Source organism: Apium graveolens, chromosome 3 (assembly GCF_009905375.1).
Source record: "Apium graveolens cultivar Ventura chromosome 3, ASM990537v1, whole genome shotgun sequence".
NCBI classification, from domain to species: domain Eukaryota; kingdom Viridiplantae; phylum Streptophyta; class Magnoliopsida; order Apiales; family Apiaceae; genus Apium; species Apium graveolens.
Window position 1 is genome coordinate 164,338,707 of NC_133649.1, and position 18,697 is coordinate 164,357,403.

Genomic DNA, 18,697 nt, shown 5'->3' on the forward strand with positions numbered 1-18,697 from the left:
GTGAAACAATTCAGGTAGTCTCTCAAGGATTCCTTCGCTCCCTGCACAATGCTCATGAGGGATGCTGAACTTTTCTCATGCACTCTCCTACTGATGAACTGTTTAATAAAATCCTGACTTAATTCTCTGAACGACCTAATAGAGTTTGGGGGCAAACGACTATACCACCTTTGAGCCATACCCGACAGGGTTTGAGGAAAGGCCCGACACTTAATAGCATCATTCACGGGCTGCAACAGCAGTGAATTAGAGAATGTCCTAACATGATTAGCGGGATCTCCCGTGCCATCATAATCTTTGATAGTTGGCATCTTGAACTTCCTTGAGATATGGGCATTCATTATTTCTTCAGTGAAGGGCGGAGTAGGATCATCAGGATCTCCAAGGGGAAGAAGTTTGCTTGGATCAGCCCTTGGGACAACAGCCCTTCTCCGTATCAGACCATCCAGGTAAATCATAGGTGGAGGATTTCTCCCCCTAGGAGGTAGTGGGGGTCTGGTGGTCTGGTGCACCTCCAAGTCACGCTTCAGCCTTTGAATCTCAGCCTTGTGAGCCCTGATCCTTTCCTGTACTTCTTGGGGATTCATCCCTTGGGTGCTCCTAGGACGTTGGCTACCATCAGCCTTCGGCTCTTTTCCAGCACGTCTCCTTCTTGGGGCTACTTCATCATCCGAAGATTCAGAGTCTCTCTCATTGTAAGGGCCAGAAAATTCCGGATCCTCAGGGATAGGAGCCAAACCTCGTATGTAGGGGGTGATCGCCCTCGTGCTTCACTCCGTCCAGCATGTCCACTTCCTCCAACCTCGGGGTAAAGGGGCATCCTATAAGGGGGGTTAGTAGTCACAACAGTTAAATATTCGCACCCAATGGGTCGAGATTTCACAGGTGCATGTAGTTGTTGAACTTGGGGATTTGTACCTTAAATGGCCGAGGGAATCGTCCCTTGTGGCTGAGGTTCAGTTACCCTTATCTGGGCTTCTACCTGGGTGGCTGCATAAGTTGAATGAGGAGGTACCTCCACGGTTGACGAAATCACTTGGGTTGTCCCCGATGGTGTTCCTTCCTCAAGAGCTCTAATTATTCTCCGTGTCTTCGCCATGGTTGCTGTTGTGCTGTCCCACAGACGTCGCCAAATGTTATGGATTAAAAACTAAGGTATATAACTGCTGTATTTATTACTAAGGAACGTGAGCTTCGGGGCTTGATTTGACTGCTCTTGTGTTTCGTGACTCAATCTGCCTTAATAAGATGCCTACGTACCTTGCTGATTGCCAAAGATCAAGTCAAAAAACGTAGTTCTGATTTGTGGGGTGAGACCCCTTATATAGATGTTGGTGGTCCTTGAATTGGACTTGGTATAGGAGACTTGGTAGCCAAGTCTCAGAATTAGAATGGACTTTGAAGTCCTAAATAGTAGGAAACTGATTCCTTATCCTTCTAAGTCCCTTAGAGGCTAATCTGCAAGGATTTATGTCCTTATTGGGACTCTTCTCAATAAATGATTTTCCCTTATTAATTAATTACGAAATTAATTAATATTCAGGCTTTTTGGGCTTTTTTTGTTCCATCAGGCCTGCTCTGGTCCATCAGGCCTGATCAATGTGTTAACCTTTTTGGTCTGAATGTCATACATCTTCTTATTGGGCCTAGTAGCCCAAATCATGTATAATTAATGTAATATTTAATTACATAATCAGGATTTATTTATCCCTATCGTAGTGTTTATACATATGAGGGAAGTAATAAATGTATAGATAGAGAGAGAGTGGTTACCATATTATCCAAGTCCTCTATACTTGAGTATTGTCTGATCACCATCAAGGATTGTTCAGAATCAAGTCTTAGAGCATTGTAGTGAATACAAGCAAGTTACCTCTCAGTAACATCATGATTACGATAATATATAAACTCATCCATCATCCAATTGTTATAGTTCTCTTTATTGAAAAAAACATTGGCTCAACTGAGGGATGTGTAATCAAAACAACCATATGGTTGAAACACTGGACAGTAGAGTTGCCATACCCATAATATTCAAAAACAAAAACATAATACATCTTTAAATCATAGAATCTCATAAATTCTTAATGTCCGTAGATTTTCTTTCGATCCTTATCATAATTCGCATTTCAAACAATTGTCCTGCACTTTAGGTGTAATTGGGAATGAAGTTTACTCCGGAATTTATCAATAAAACTAGACGGAACCCTCTGTAATTTTGGATAGATGATGCAGTCAAGTACAATATAATTTCAACTTCTTAATAACGTTGAAATACAATCAGTCAAACACTTACAAATGCTCCATCCTCATCTCTTTCCACATTTGGAGAAACAAAGCTGCCTAACGGTTTTCGTCCTCTACCTACATTTAACATTGATTAATCATGTATACCACAATTTTTAATTCAGCTTCCAACAAGTAATGGAAAATATTGTCAGACATATTTACCCATATCCCAATTAACATTCCATGAGTCATGCCTTCTCTTAAGATCCTGAACGTTCAAATTTAAAAGTCAATCCAAAACAGTTCATGTAGAAATCTTAATAAAATCGTGAATAATCTACTGTTGGAAATCTTAACAAATTGCTTTAGAGAAATATATGCATCCAGCGGTTAACTAATTATATCAATTTGAAATCAAATCATTGTCTATATGATTCTGAACTAAAATATGCAATCAACATCAATACATGGAATACTCTGATGCATACAAATGGAGCATTATATATACTGAAAAATTATATTGAAATAAAAATTAAAGTCTTAATCAAACTATTCACCTTGAACTTTACAACCAATCGATAACAACTAAAACATGTATGGATGGAGTAACTAACCTCCATAAATTTTTCATAATCTTTTGATTTAGAGAGTTGGTTTCCGTGATTTAAAGTAGTAGCCATCGATCCTCCCTCCGCAGAGCTCTGTTCTATGTTTTGTTGGCCGTTAACGCTATTGTTCAATAGGTCTAAACCCAATACTTTGTTAATGATATGTTGGGTATGAATTACCTAATCTTAAAATATAAATTTAAATTCTTTTAAATTAAATATTACAATATACATATTGATGAAATTTCGTAAAGATTATTAAATTAAATTTTACAATTTATCATCAAAATAATATCAAAATAAAATATATTTTAATTTAAATCCTTATATGCTTATTAATTAATAACTTTCATATTTTATAAATTAATCAACATAGATTAAAAAATACATGTTGAAATTATTTTAATTTTTTATTAATTAATTAAATTATTTTTAGATCATTTCCTTAATAAAATTGTAATATACCTTAAAATTAATCTATATCATATGAAAAAAGTGAAACATGCGCTGATTTTATTACAAATAAAATTTAAAATTAGTTATTTATGTTTTAAAAAAAAATTATGACAACACAAAATATACTTTTCTAACATATGTGAAAAAGTATATTCGCGTAATTTTTTTCGTTAAAAGAGTAATGTTGTGTTAGTGTTCAACTGAAAAGTTATGTAAACATTTCTCTTTATATTATTTAATATTTTTTAAAAAATTAATTATATTTAGAACGTATAGCGCGGGCAAAAATCCCTTGTTTTTCAAATAGCTACTAGGATAATGCATATGAATGAGTGATAATGAAGCTAATACAAGTACAATAGAGAATGAAGAATGTATTAATTCTTTATCTTTATTTCTACTTTAGAAAATAGTACAGTACACAAGTACACATTTTTGAAAAGTGTGAGACATAAAGTTGATATCATAGCTTACTCTACCATAAAGAGATTGTACTATCAATACAAGTGCATTTAAGGATATAGCTGTGCTTGAAGTGAGTTTGAAAGAAGAACTGTTTTTAATGCAAATATATAAAATCTATTACATTTATTTCTCAAGGTAAGTGCACTTCAAATTAGTGTATCACATAATGCAACATAAGGAATGTAAGATGCATTTAATTACTTAAAATTCAGCATTCAAACATTTATCACTCAATCATTTAACATTTAACAATCAGCAACATTTAATTCATACCACATTTATATCATATAGTAATTAATAATTTTAAGGTTCAAACACAGATTTTTGATATTAAAACCTAGATTTCTAGGTGGCAATTGATCACATGAGTGATCCAGGTACAAGGTTTCTCATGGCCTCCTTGTCAGGTCTTACTGTGAGGGCACTGTGTGTTTATGCAAGTGTTTATTAATCATTAAACTATGTTTAAGCTTGCACAGAACTGATTAAGCTGATAATACTTTTAATAATATAGAATACACATCAAATAGTATCACTGAAGTTAACATAACATGTTTATTGCAGGAAGCAAGTAAACCATAAAGCATAGAACTTTTGATTTTATAAGCATAATATTGTATCAAACTTATCAATGGATTCTACTGTACTTATAGATAATCAAGTGTCTTTAAACAAAGATTCATAGAACTGGTTATTACATATGCAGAGTATATAATCACATATTTAATTCTTGAGAATTACAAGCATACTTATCAGAGTTACATACTAAAACTGATTGTTATGAACATATATACACAAAGTAGCAAGTGAGTCATAGAGATGATAGATAAATTGATTTGTCAATTATATCATAACATTTCAGAACAGCTCATGTATTGCAATTGATCAGATAAGTAGATTAAACAATAGTTAATTGTCCATACATACTCTGAATTATTAGTAAAGAGGTATTCTTACATAGTATCTTTTAAGTGAGGCTTTATTATTACAGAATTATAATGTTTAAGGACACAAAATAGAGATATTCTTTTAGCCAGTATTGTCACATAATCATTCACACATTTAGCATAGAACAATCTAAAAAAGTTTTTAAATATATGATTCATTCAAGGTTTATAACTCAGACTTATCATATTCACCTTAATCTTTGTGTAAGACTCTTTAACAAATTAAATCATATTAGCACAGACATAGGTCTTTGTTTAAACTACTCCTATATAGACGAGGACCTAGGGTACAAAGAGATTTATCAATAAATCAGTTGCACTAGACACATACACATATATCAGTTCACATTTTCTACTAAATGAAGTTACACATTTGATTTATGTTAGGGATTTATCATCTTATATATATATAATAAACTACAAGGAAGCAGATAAGCAATTGATTTTCATAGATTGTTCATTTAGCCAAGCTGTTTATCTTGAATTAAAGTATACAAATAGCACATTTCACAATGTACATTGAGTCAAGCCAAACAACTTTTCACAGAAATTTAACCAATACTTTCTAGATTATTACAAAAATCCAAGTTAAGTGACTGATTCACTTGAATACCACTTTAATCAATTAAGTAATAATTTAGATAAACATTTTGTTAATCTCATTTATACAACCAGATCAAATTCCAACTTATAAAATTAAATCAGTCAAGTTTGCAATTAGAAAAACAATATTTTTAAGATTAAATAATTAAATTCACAAGGGAAACAATCAAGCATGTCTCAATTAGCTATCAAATTTTTATTTTCACAGCATATTTCACAAAATGCATTCGATCAATTATATCCTTAACAGAGAGATTTGTCAACATTTCATTTACATAACTCGATGTTCTGTTTATACAAAATAAATTAAACTATAAATCAATCAGACACACACAACTTCAGGCTTAGCTTCACAAAGAAGTTCATAGGAATCACAGTATCATATTAGGGTTCATCAACACCAATTCATTTATGAAACATACGGAAAATAGGGTTAATTACTTACCTTTGTATGTAACTTAGCCAAGTGTATAGAACTTACCTGGTTGGCTCAGTCGCGGACTGAGTCAACCTCCGAGTTTTGCGAGTTTCAAGCCGCATGTAGTCATTTTATCCATCTGTTTCATTGTTTTACATCTTTCTCCGTCTTCTCCTGCTTACAATCTTATGAATCGGTTAGGGTTTTTACAAAAAATTGAAATACACAAAGGTGAGTGTGTGTGTGTATGTAATACAAACGATTGAATCATATATTTGATTCGATGTTCTTCAATAATTCATAAGGAATTATTGATTTTTATCATCGAATCAGCTTTATTTTAACCAACCCCAACAATGATTTCATCGAATCTAATAAGATATTCGATGAATATATATATATAAGCACAACTTTTCAAGAACTATATCGAATTTCATCGGAAGAGAAAGAGTTTGATCGGAAATTTTCTATGGTTTCAAGTCCGAGAGAGAGAGAGTCGACAAGAGGCGAGAAGAAGTGAATTGGGAATTAGGGTTGTTAATGTAGAAGTAGTATATATATTTTATCAAATAAACGGCTGAGATTAGATCAAGTATATGATCAACAGTCCAGATGCTAGTGTTTAATAAGTTTCGGCTTTGAAAAACTGAAAATGGACGGGGCATTTGATTTTATGACTGGGTTGTTAAAAAGAAATATATATATATATATATATATATATATATCTGTAGAAAATATATGGGCTTAGATAATGAACTGGGCTGGATATATTATATATAATTGATGAAAATGTTTTTGGACTATTATAAAATTATGGGCCTGGAATTTTCTTGTTGGGCTGGTCTAAAAAATATTTCAGAAAGTATTTATATATATATTTATGTTTGTAATTTTTTTTTTCCAAAATAATATATATTTAGATATTTATCTCTAAGTAAATATATGAGAATAATTGTATATATATATATTTAAGATAAAAAATAGGTATATATATAAATGATTGAAATATCAATATAATATTAATTTATATGAGAGTAACTTCTAAATATTTATGAATCTCATGGAATAATTAATATTCACTCGATTAAGTTTATGTTCCCGGTTAATCTGGGCTATTTAAGTTATCTTAACCCAATCAATAAATTTGTTTATTGATAAATCTGAGTTTTAGACAAACTTAATAACTTGATCGGGAAAATATCCTTATCGTTGAGATTACTTTATAAATCACAACTGTTCTTTATATAAACCATTATTTCACAGATTCCAACATTCCTAAATCCAAGCGGAGTTTAGTGAATCTTTCGTAATTTAATGGTTTTGTGAATATGCCAGCGAGATTGATGTCAGTATCAATATGTGTCATTTTTATATCGTCTTTATTGACATGATCACGTAAAATATGATGTCTCACATCTATATGTTTAGATCTTGAATGTAATACGGGATTTTTGCTAAGATCAATAGCACTCGTATTATCACATAATATTGAGATCATATCAAATTTTATATTATAGTCAACTAGTGTTTGCTTCATCCACAGTATTTGAGCACAACATTAAGTCATATAGAGCAAACATCCACCGAGAAACTGATAAGTACCACTAGTACTTTTTCTGTCGACTAAATTCCCGGCATAGTCCAAATCAGAAAAACATACTAAGTCAAATGGTATTCCTTTTGGATACCAAAGACCAACATCCGTGGTTCCTTTAAGATATCTCAATATCTTTTTTACTGTGAATAAATGAGATTCTTTTGGTGCTACTTGAAACCTAGCACACTTACAAACAGTATATTGAATATCGAGACGACTTGCAGTTATATAGAGCAAGCTACCGATCATTCCCCGATATTTCTTTGTGTCTTCGGGAATTCCTTTTGGATCTTCCGTTAATTTATCGGATGTAGACATAGGAGTAGAGATGGGTTTGGCATTATCCATTTCGAATTTTTACAACATCTCTTTACAATACTTGGATTGAGAGATATGGATGCCTTCATCAGATTGCCTTATTTGCAATCCCAAAAAGAAGTTTAATTCTCCCAGCATACTCATCTTGAATTCTTTACTCATATTTTCAGAGAATTCTTTATGTAGTGCATCATTTATTGAACCAAATATGATGTCATCTACATATATTTTTACGAGTAATATATCATATTTATCTTGCCTCGTAAATAAGGTTTTATCAGCCATTCCCATTTTGAATTTATTTTCTAGAAGGAACTGGCTCAACCTTTCATACTAAGCAATTGGGGCTTGTTTTAAGCCATATAGAGCTTTATATAATTTATAGACATAATAGGGATGTGTTTATTTTCAAACCCGGGAGGTTGTTTCACATATACTTCCTCTTCCAAAATCCCGTTTAAGAGTGCAGATTTCACATCCATTTGATAGACTTTGAAATTTTTATGACAAGCATAAGCCAATAGCATTCGAATTCATTCAATTCTTGCTACTGGTGCGTATGTTTCATCAAAGTATATACCTTCCATTTAGGTATATCCTTGTGCAACTAATCTTGCTTTATTTCGAACTACCGTTCCATTTTCACTTAATTTATTTCGAAATACCCATTTTGTGCCAATTGTGGAAGTATCATGAGGCTTTGGGACAAGTTCCCATACTTTACTACGAGTAAATTGGAATAATTCATCTTTCATAGCAGAGATCCAATCCTCATCTAATAAAGCCTCTTTCGCGGTCTTAGGTTCTATTTGAGATACAAAACTAAGAAAATTCACAATGTTTTGAACTTGTGACCGTGTTTGAACTCCCTTCTTCAAGTCTCCAAGCACATTATCTAGTGGATGACTTTTTATAGTGGGAATTGCTTTAGGAAGTCCTTTTTGTCCAATTCTAATGGATTTTATGTACGGGAGTCCTGAGATCCATATTTTCGAATTGTTGAATAACCTTTTCAATATTATGTTGTTCAACATTTTCTTGGTCAACAATGTCTTTATATTTCGTCGATGGTTTACTTTCATCAAAAGCGACATTCATAGATTCTTCCACCATAAGCGATTTTAGGTTAAACACTCGGTAAACTTTACTTTTGTTTGAGTATCCAAGAAATATACCTTCATCTGATTTAGGATCAAACTTTGTAAAGTAGTCTTTTTAATTTAATATGAAGCACTTGCTTCCGAATACTCGAAAGTAGCTTAGTTTCAGAGTTTTGCCAAAATATAGCTCGTAAGGAGTCTTTTATTTTATAGGTCGGAGCAAAACTCGATTAAGAATATGGCAAATAGTTGACATAGCCTCGGCCCAAAAATATTTAGGTCGACGATATTCATTAAGCATTGTGCTAGCCATTTCTTGGAGTGTTCTATTTTTCCATTCAACTACTCCGTTGGATTGAGGAGTGTAAGGAGCGGAAAAATTATGTGTGATGCCATGTTCATCACAAAAGTTGGTGAAATTGGAATTCTCAAATTCTTAACCATGATCAGTCCTTATATAGACTATGGTTTTATTTAGTTTATTCTGAATCCTTTTACATAAAGATGAGAAGGATTCAAAAGCATCAATTTTGGCTTTGAGAAATTCAGTCCATTTAAATCATGAATAATCATCCACAACTGCCAACGTATATGAACAACCTTCGAGACTTTGTATAGGAATTGGACCGATAAGATCCATATGTAGTAGCTCGAGAGGTCTCGAGGTAGATACCATAAACTTTGCTTTGTGAGATGCTCGAATTTTTTTACCAACTTAGTAAGCTTCACAAGTCTGATCTTTATGATAGTTTTTTTTTTGCTAAATGATCTTTATGATAGTTTAGTTTTGGTATCTCGGACATGGTTTTTAGTTGATATATTCTTTATCAAATTCATGTTGGCATGTCCTAATATTCGATGCCATAGCCATGGATCATCATTTATAGTGATTAGAGACACTTTCACTTGCTTTCTCATGTCACATATATAGACGTTTTTATTTATGGGGCAAGTGAGAACCAACTTTCCAAATTTATCTAATATATAACAATGAGTAGTGTAGAAAATTACTATAACGACTCGTGTATTTTTCTTTTTATTTTAATATTTTAAAGTGTAATAAAGTTTTGAATAATTAAATAAAATGTGTGTAATTGTTTTGGCAGCAGTTGTTGATTGTTTTTTAATTATTATTTGTGATCTGTTGATATGTGGGATTGAATTGTGGGATTTACTAGTGAGTTATACGATTCTATTTGACTTGTAAAAGTGATTTTATTGTAGTTTTAATTCCATAAATACTTGGATTATTTCTAAAATTGGTTTTATAATTTTATAATCTCAATAATTATTTTTAGGACTTTATAAAATTGAGAAATCAATATTTCATTAATTAATTATTTTTAAATGATTTTTTGAGTGTATTTAATTGTAAAATCCATATTTAATTATGGAAATTTTCAAAAATCATGAAACTTATATTTTATTAAGTTCGTATTATTCTGAGAATTTTAAAATAATTTTGGAAATTTTCGGAATTTGTTTCACCCGCGCGTCGTTTCGTTATTTGTTAAAAAGCGGGTACAAAGTTCACCTTAAAAATTGTTTTAAAATTTCAAAATTTATGTTTTTGTAAACTTCGGGATATTTAAAAAATTTTATGATTATTTTGACAATGTTTTGATTAAAATTTATTTGCTAGTTATATCGTTAAGAATATACTAAAAGCGAGGTGTCCGGCTTGCAGTCTGTCGGGATATAAATAAAATGACACATATCCATTTATTTGGGGCATGTGTCATGCAATTGTTTAGCAGGGAGGGGGATTCAATTGTTTCACTTTCTCTTCACAGTCTCTCTCGAATTTGTCTCTCTCGAATACTCTCGTCTCCTCTATATGTTTCTCTCACGAATTCTCTCTCGCTATTTCTTTTCTTTCTCTCGTTCTTTCTCGGTTTTTCCGGCATTCTTCTCCGGCTTTCCTTGTGACTCTGGTCTGGCCACCGTGGTGCTTTTGTTCCGGTGAGCTTGGTGACTCTGTGTTGCTCAGTTGGTATATGCATGTATATATATATATATTTGTATATATGTGTGTGCCCTGTGTAATTGTGTGTGTATGTAATTGTGTTGTGTGTGTGTGTTGTGATGGGCGTGAGGCCGTGTGTGTGGTGGAAGATGGTTGTGCAGTGTGTGCAGATGTGTTATGTGTTGTTGGGCTTGGTTCTGTTGGTTTGATTTTGGGCCTTGCAGTTTGGGCCTGGTTGTTTGGGCCTTTTTCTGTTGGGCCGAGATTATGCAGTTGGGTTGATTATTATAAATTTGATTATTATTTCTTTTTATGCAGGAAATTAATTGATTATTATTCGTTAAATAAAAACTTTCATTGCGGGAAATAATATTAATCAGTATAATTTATTTGGGGACCCGTATTATATCGGGCGCCGATAAATTGTATCGCCGTTGATGATGAACTTCGGTGAGTCAACGGTGGACGGTGATGACTATGTTCTGATTCATAAATTTTATAAATAAAATAAAATAATTCAAATAACCAGTTTTGTATGTAAATAAATTTGGAATTGTGAAATGGTGTTACGAATTGAGATTGTGAATTGTTGTGAAATTTGGACGTCGATTGTGATCGACGGGTAGTCTTATAAACAAAGGAGTTGCTGCCAAAATTTTCTAAAAATATATTTATAAACGTATGTATCTATATTATACGTATTACCCCTATTTGTGTACGGATTACGTGATTACGTGATTATGTGTATAATAACTATACGAGTCGGGTTATCAGACTGGGTTATTAGGATTTGAGGATATCAAGCATGTCGGTATAACTGAATAGGTTATTCTGTATTTATAGATCCCAGTCGAGTTCCCAGGATCGAATTCAACGTGAAAGCTACTTAGGGTTTGATAAAACGTTACAAGGCAAGTACCCCTGACCATTCTTTTATGCTTCAGTACGTATGAATAGCTAAATGTTTTATTCTCGTAATGGAACAAAAATGTTTTAAGTTGCGTATCCCCTGTAGTTATAAATCACTGTTTTCAAATTGTTTTGGGGAAAGTAACTTTGAAAGGTACCTATCTCGAATGAAATGATTTGCGAACTGGATTTTATATGTGTGCCGGTTAAATAAATGATTTTGAAAATTAGATAGGTACAAGTGTTTTGAAAACTGAATAAAACGGTCAGATATGGGATACATTGGGGCCGGAATAGGCCTATTGAGGTGGCGTAAGAGGCTAATTCGGTTGCGCGCAATATAAAATCTATTAGTCCAGCAGGTCAGAGACCTAGCTAGTCTCTGAGTTCCGGAACAGGTAAATGGGATGGCCGTTAGAGCCGTCTGGTGTTGATAGCCTGATCAGCTGTCTTCACATATCTGCTACGTATCTAATTTGGATTGGTAATTCCCGTAAAAGCACAAGTAGTTGATACAACGGTTTTATAAAAGTGATTAGCATGCTAAAATTGAACTTTGGAATTTACACAGCACACTACTATGTTGTTTTGATAAAGCATGCTAGTTAGTGATATCCAGTTATCTCCGATTTTCATTATAAAATGTTGATATCATGATTACAGCTTCGTTTCTATTATTGTTACATTACTGTGTTTATTCTGTTATTCATATGTTGGTGCTGCTGAGCGATTATGCTCACCCTTGCAAACTGTTATGTATATCTTGTAGATGCCTAGAAGACCAGTCAGACATACCCGTATTTCCGCCCCTTCTGGACCCGGCTCCTCTGAGGTAGTTTCTATCAGGCCATGAGGTCTGATGAGTTGCTGAATAAAGTTAGAATGTGTTAGATATTGAATAAATGGGTTTGTAATAATGTGAATCGGAACCATACTTGTACCTGGATCGGATCTTGGTTTGGGGTGAAGTTATTATATTTTAATAATAATCTTGTTGTTTATATTATTGGTAATTGTGTTTGTTGACGTCAACTCCTGACCCCGGGGTTGAGGCCGTCACAGTTGGTATCAGATCTACAGGTTCAAGTCCCTCATTCAGGTTAGGGATTGTGGGATTGTGTCGAGTAGGTGATAACGTGAGTCTTTAGGTGTAAGTCAACAACTCATATAAAGGAGCAAACCTTTAGAGTCAGTCGAGGGTTCCGACGGCGTTACTCTGGCATCTATTAAATGTTTTGATAGAATTGCCTTGACCTGGTTGTGTCTTCCTTGTATATTTATTATGTTGACAGTGGCCTATTGCGATTTCGAGTTCTCCATCCTGGGAGAATCCCTCTGACTCGGATAGCTCAGATTCTGAAAGACCCCTGGATGTTATTGTAGAGGAGACCCCTATGCCTCCTCCACCAGTCCCTTCATATGTGCCGAGAGATATCCCTAGACCTGGTACTCATCCTCGTTGGGTACGTAGGTCTGTGTCTACTGTTAGGGATTTCCCTCCCGGCTGTGGTCCCAGTTCTTCCATGATGAGACCTCCAGTACCTCCTGTGGCCCCTAGTGGTACTTCTTCACCGATCCCTTACCATGTTCACCGAGCGGTGAATACTTCCTTTATCAGAGATCAGATTCCGGAGTTGGCTGCTCAGTTTGATCAAATACCTATTGCACCTTTCCAGGGCATTTCTGCCCCTTCCCCTGAGGTGCGGACTCGTGTGCGAGCATTGACCCAGATGGCTCTAGAGAGGGCTAGATATGTTGACCGTTTCATTAGCTCAGAGTTCCGGGCTGTACAGTATCAGGACCTAGTGAACTGGCTAGTGTTTGAGCTAGGTTCCATTGATGGCAGTGGTAGTGGCTAGGTAGGGTTGCAGCAGAGAGATACAGAGCTCAGAGTTGCCTTCTAGGAGTTCTGTAGTTGTTTACTTTGTATATGTACATTATGTTGTGATAGTTTGTAGTAGGCGAGGCTGCTATGATAGCCAATTTTAGTGTGTATTCAGATGGTTTCTTTTTGGTTGGATTTTCAGTTGTACTAGTTGGATTCTGTTGGTTATTGTATTACAGCTGTTTTATTCTATTGTTCAGTTTTTATATATTGTGCGTTGCTATTATTGTTATTATTATTATTGTTATTTCTGTTGTTGGCATTTTTAGATTATAATCATTCACTCAGGACGGATCCAATTAAACTGGGGATGAGAATATTGTCTTAGTGGCAACGCTCTCCTGATGCATAAATATAAACTGCCCGGAGAAACATTTTCTTATATATGACTGTTATGCTTCAGGAGATGCCACCAAAGAAAAACTCTCAACCCAATAACGGATCTGCTGGGGATCCTTCCATGAGTGAATTGATGAACTTGTTGCGTCAGCAGTCTACACAGCTGGCCCAACAGCAACAACAATTCCAGCAGCAGCAACAACAATCGCAACAACAACAGCAACAACAGCTCATACATCAACAACAACAGCAAATCCAACAGTAACAACTACAAATCCGGCAGCAGCATGAGATGAGAGGGGCGAATCAGGGTGTTAGTTTTAAGTCTTTTCAAGCAGTGAAGCCCCCAGAGTTTAAAGGAGAAGTAGATCCTGTTGCTGTCAGGTTATGGTTAAAGAAGATGGAAAACGCGTTTGCGCTCACCAAGGTGAGTGAGGATTTAAAGACGGACTATGCTAGTTATTTTCTAAAGAATGATTCAAATTATTGGTGGGAATCTATGCGAGCCCTAGAAGGAGAAGGTCCAGTTCCCTAGGCCAGATTCACAGAGTTGTTTTTGGAGAAATACTTTCCGGACTGTCTCCAGAGTCAAATTGAGATGGAATTTTTGGAATTGAAACAAGGGGATAGGAGTGTTACGGAATATAAAGAGAAGTTTACAGAGTTGGCCCGTATAGCACCGGAATATGTGAGTTCAGAAGCTCAACGAGCGAAGCGGTTTTAATAAGGGTTTAATCCAGAAATAGGAGTGGAGTTGTAGCCTTATAACTCAAGACCTATACTTCGGTAGTTTAGGCTGCCCTAGTGATAGAGAGTGATCAGAGGTTGGCTGCAAAAGAGCAGGGTGAGAAGAAGAGGAAATTTGAAAGTGGACCTGCTAGGTAAGAATCAGGAATAGCGAGTCGGAAGTTCCAGTATTGGTTTGGAAAGGGTAAGAATAAGAGGTTCAAGAGGCATAATTTTCCACAGGCAAAACCCGGTACTACTTCAGTTAGCTCTGCCCTGACGAGAATGAGTAAGCCAGTGGTTGATTGTAAGACATGTGGGAAGAGGCACAATGGACAATGCCGAGAGAATATCAATTGTTTTGAGTATGGACAGAAAGGTCACTATTACGGAGTGTAAGTCTGAGATTCACGAAGTTACTTGCTTTAGTTGCGGCAAAGTGGGACACATAGCTAGGAATTGCAAATCAGTGACCAAAAGTAATGCTGGAAGAAGTGTGTCCCAAGGACCAGCAACCAGTACTACTAGAGCTCGGACTTCTAAGATGACCCAGAAGTCTCCAGTTCATGATTCCGATGTGGTTGCAGGTACGTTTTCTCTTAATTCCGTACCTATTAACATTTTATTTGATTCGAGAGCGCCCAAATCTTTTATATCTATGAATTGTGTGAATAAAATGCAATTGATGTTGGAAGACCTAGAAGAACCTTTGACCATAAAAGTGGCTAATAAAGATAAAGTACCCGTAAATCAATTTTGTCCTAGATGTTCCCTAGAGATTTTGGGGTATATGTTCCCTATTGACTTAATACCTTTCGAGTTGGGAGAATTTGATATTATTTTAGGTATGGATTGGTTGTCTTTATATAAAGCAAATATAGACTGTAAGAAAAAGAGAGTTGTTATGTACACCCCCGATAATGAAAGAATCAGTTACCAAGGACAGAGACAAGATAAAAAGTTTCTTTTAGTAATGCAAGCAAAGAGATTGTTGTGGCAAGGATGTGAGGCGTATTTGGCTCATGTGGTGGATACGAAGAAAGAGACCCCTATTTTGGATAAGATTCCCATGGTTTGATACCTGGAGCTGAACCAGTTTCTAAAGCTCCATACCAGATGGCCCCAATGGAAATGAAAGAATTGGCTAAGCAACTTCAGGAACTATTGGTTAAGGGAGTCATTCGACCCGGTGTTTTTTCGTGGGGTGCTCCAGTGCTATTTGTGAAGAAAAAGGATGGAAGTATGAGATTGTGTATTGACTACAGAGAGCTGAACAAGTTGATAATAAAAATAAGTATCCTTTTCCGCGAATCGACGATTTATTTGATCAACTGAAGGGAGCATGTTACTTCTCAAAGATTAATTTAAGATATGGCTACCACCAACTGAAGATAAAGCCTGAAGATATCCCCAAGACTACATTCAGAACAAGGTATGGCCATTACGAGTTTCTAGTGATGTCATTTGGATTGACGAATGCGCCAGCGACTTTCATGGATTTGATGAATAGGGTATATAAGGAGTATCTGGATGAGTTTGTTATTGTATTTATTGATGATATCCTCATATATTCAAAGAATTTGGAAGATCACGCAATGCATCTACAGATTGCCCTTTAGAAGTTAAGAGAAAAGCAATTGTATGCAAAGTTATCCAAGTGTGAGTTTTGGCTGACAGAAGTATAGTTTCTTGGACATGTAGTGAGTAAGGAAGGTATTAAAGTAGATCCAGTAAAGATTGAATCCGTATCAAAGTGGGAGCAACCGAAGACACCGACAGAAATAAGAAGTTTTCTTGGAATAGCAGGATATCATCGAAGGTTTGTGAAAGATTTCTCGAAGATTGCATCCCCATTAACTAAGTTGACCAGAAAGAATGAGAAGTTTGTTTGGACGGCAAAGTGTGAAGAAAGATTCCAAGAATTAAAACAAAGATTAGTGACGGCTCCAGTGTTAGCATTGCCAGATGAGATGGGAAACTTTGTAATCTATAGTGATGCTTCTTTGAAAGGATTGGGTTGTGTGTTAATGCAGCATGATAAAGTGATTGCTTATGCCTCCAGACAGTTAAAACCTCACGAGTAGAAATATCCGGTTCATGACCTTGAGTTGGCAGTTATAGTGTTTGCTCTGAAGTTATGGCATCACTACTTGTACGGAGAGAAATGTGATATTTATACAGATCATAAGAGCCTGAAGTACATATTTACGTAAAAGGATTTGAATATGAGGCAGAGAAGATGGTTAGAATTGATTAAGGACTTTAATTGTTTGATTAATTATCACCCAGGTAAAACCAACGTGGTAGCTGATGCCTTGAGTAGAAAAGAAAGGTTGAATATGATTAAGATGGCGGAAGAACTAGCACAAGACTTGGAAAGAATGGAGATTGAGGTTCGAGTACCTAGTGGAAGTCAAGAGCAACTATATGAAGTCACTTTCCAGCCGACATTGATGGAAAAGATCAAACGGTGTCAAGAAAGAGTTATGGAACAAGAGTTGGATACTTTGACAGGAGAAGAGTTGTGTACTCAAAAGGATAATCAAGGTTTGTATAGATTTTCCTCCAGAGTTTGGATTCCTAATGTAACAGAATTGAAGAATGAGGCATTACACGAAGCGCATAACTCTAGGTTTTCTATCCACCCTGGTAGTACTAAGATGTACCAAGACTTGAAGAGAAACTTTTGGTGGCCACGAATGAAGAAGGACATTGCCAATTAGGTAAGTAAGTGTCATGTATGTCAAACGGTGAAAGCAAAGCATCAACGACCGAGTGGATTGTTATAACCATTGGAAATTCCCCAATGGAAGTGGGAAGAGATTGCTATGGATTTTGTAGTGGGATTGCCAAGGATGAGAGCAAATCACGACGCTATTTGGGTGGTCATTGATAGATTGACCAAGTCCGCGCATTTTCTTCCGATCAATGAAAGATATTCATTGGAAAAGCTAGTTAAGTTATATTTGGATGAGATAGTTACCAAACATGGAGTGCCTGTGTCTATAGTGTCAGATCGAGACCCGAGATTTAATTCCAGGTTCTGGACTAAATTCCAAGAATGCCTAGGAATGAAGTTGAATATGAGCGCCGCTTATCATCCTCAGACGGACGACCAAAGTGAAAGAACGATTCAGACCATAGAGGATATATTAAGAGTCTATGTTTTGGATTTTAATGGTAGTTGGGATGAACACCTACCTTTGATTGAGTTCTCGTATAATAACAGTTACCATGCCAGTATCGGGATGCCGCCTTACGAAGCTTTGTATGGACGTAAGTGTAGATCACCGTTGTATTGGGATGAGGTAGGAGAGAAGAAAGTGTTAGGTCCTGAGTTGGTTCAGCAAACCAAGGATGCCATAGTACTGATTCCGAAAAGGTTAGAAGCAGCCCAAGATAGACAGAGAAAGTATGCAGATTTATATAGGATATATATGAACTTCGAAAGGTCGCTTATGAAATAGCGTTACCACCACAGTGGCAGCACATTCATAATGTTTTCCACGTATCTATGTTGAAGCCCTATATCCCTAGTTAGAATCAAGTTATAGAATATGAACCGATTGAGCTTCAGCCAGATTTGTCCTATGTGGAACAATCGATCCAAATCCTAGACGTAAAGAACGAGTCCTTAGGAATAAGTCAATTCCTATAGTAAAAGTTTTATGGAGAAATCCTCAAGTAGAAGAGTCTACTTGGAAATTAGAGTCAGACATGCTTGATAAATATCCTCATTTGTTTAGCTAAGTCAGATTCTGGGGACATAATCTTTTTAAGGGGGAAAGGATATGACGACTCGTGTATTTTTCTTTTTATTTTAATATTTAAAAGTGTAATAAAGTTTTAAATAATTAAATAAAATGTGTTTAATGGTTTTGGCAGCAGTTGTTGATTGTTATTTAATTATTATTTATGATCTGTTGATATGTGGGATTGAATTGTGTGATTTACTAGTGAGTTATACGATTCTATTTGACTTGTAAAAGTGATTTTATTGTACTTTTAATTCCATAAATACTTAAATTATTTCTAAAATTTGTTTTATAATTTTATAATCTCAATAATTATTTTTAGGACTTTATAAAATTGAGAAATCAATATTTTATTAATTAATTATTTTTAAATGAT

General features: G+C 35.0%; 1 long non-coding RNA gene across 1 annotated transcript; it reads right to left on the minus strand.

Moving 5' to 3' along the window:
• Positions 1-2,308: 2,308 nt before the first annotated feature.
• Positions 2,309-5,988, minus strand: LOC141711196 (uncharacterized). Its single transcript, XR_012571264.1, has 3 exons — positions 5,790-5,988; positions 2,452-2,497; positions 2,309-2,364 (listed from the first exon to the last, which is right to left on the minus strand). It is a non-coding gene; the product is annotated as an uncharacterized LOC141711196 (long non-coding RNA).
• Positions 5,989-18,697: the final 12,709 nt, after the last annotated feature.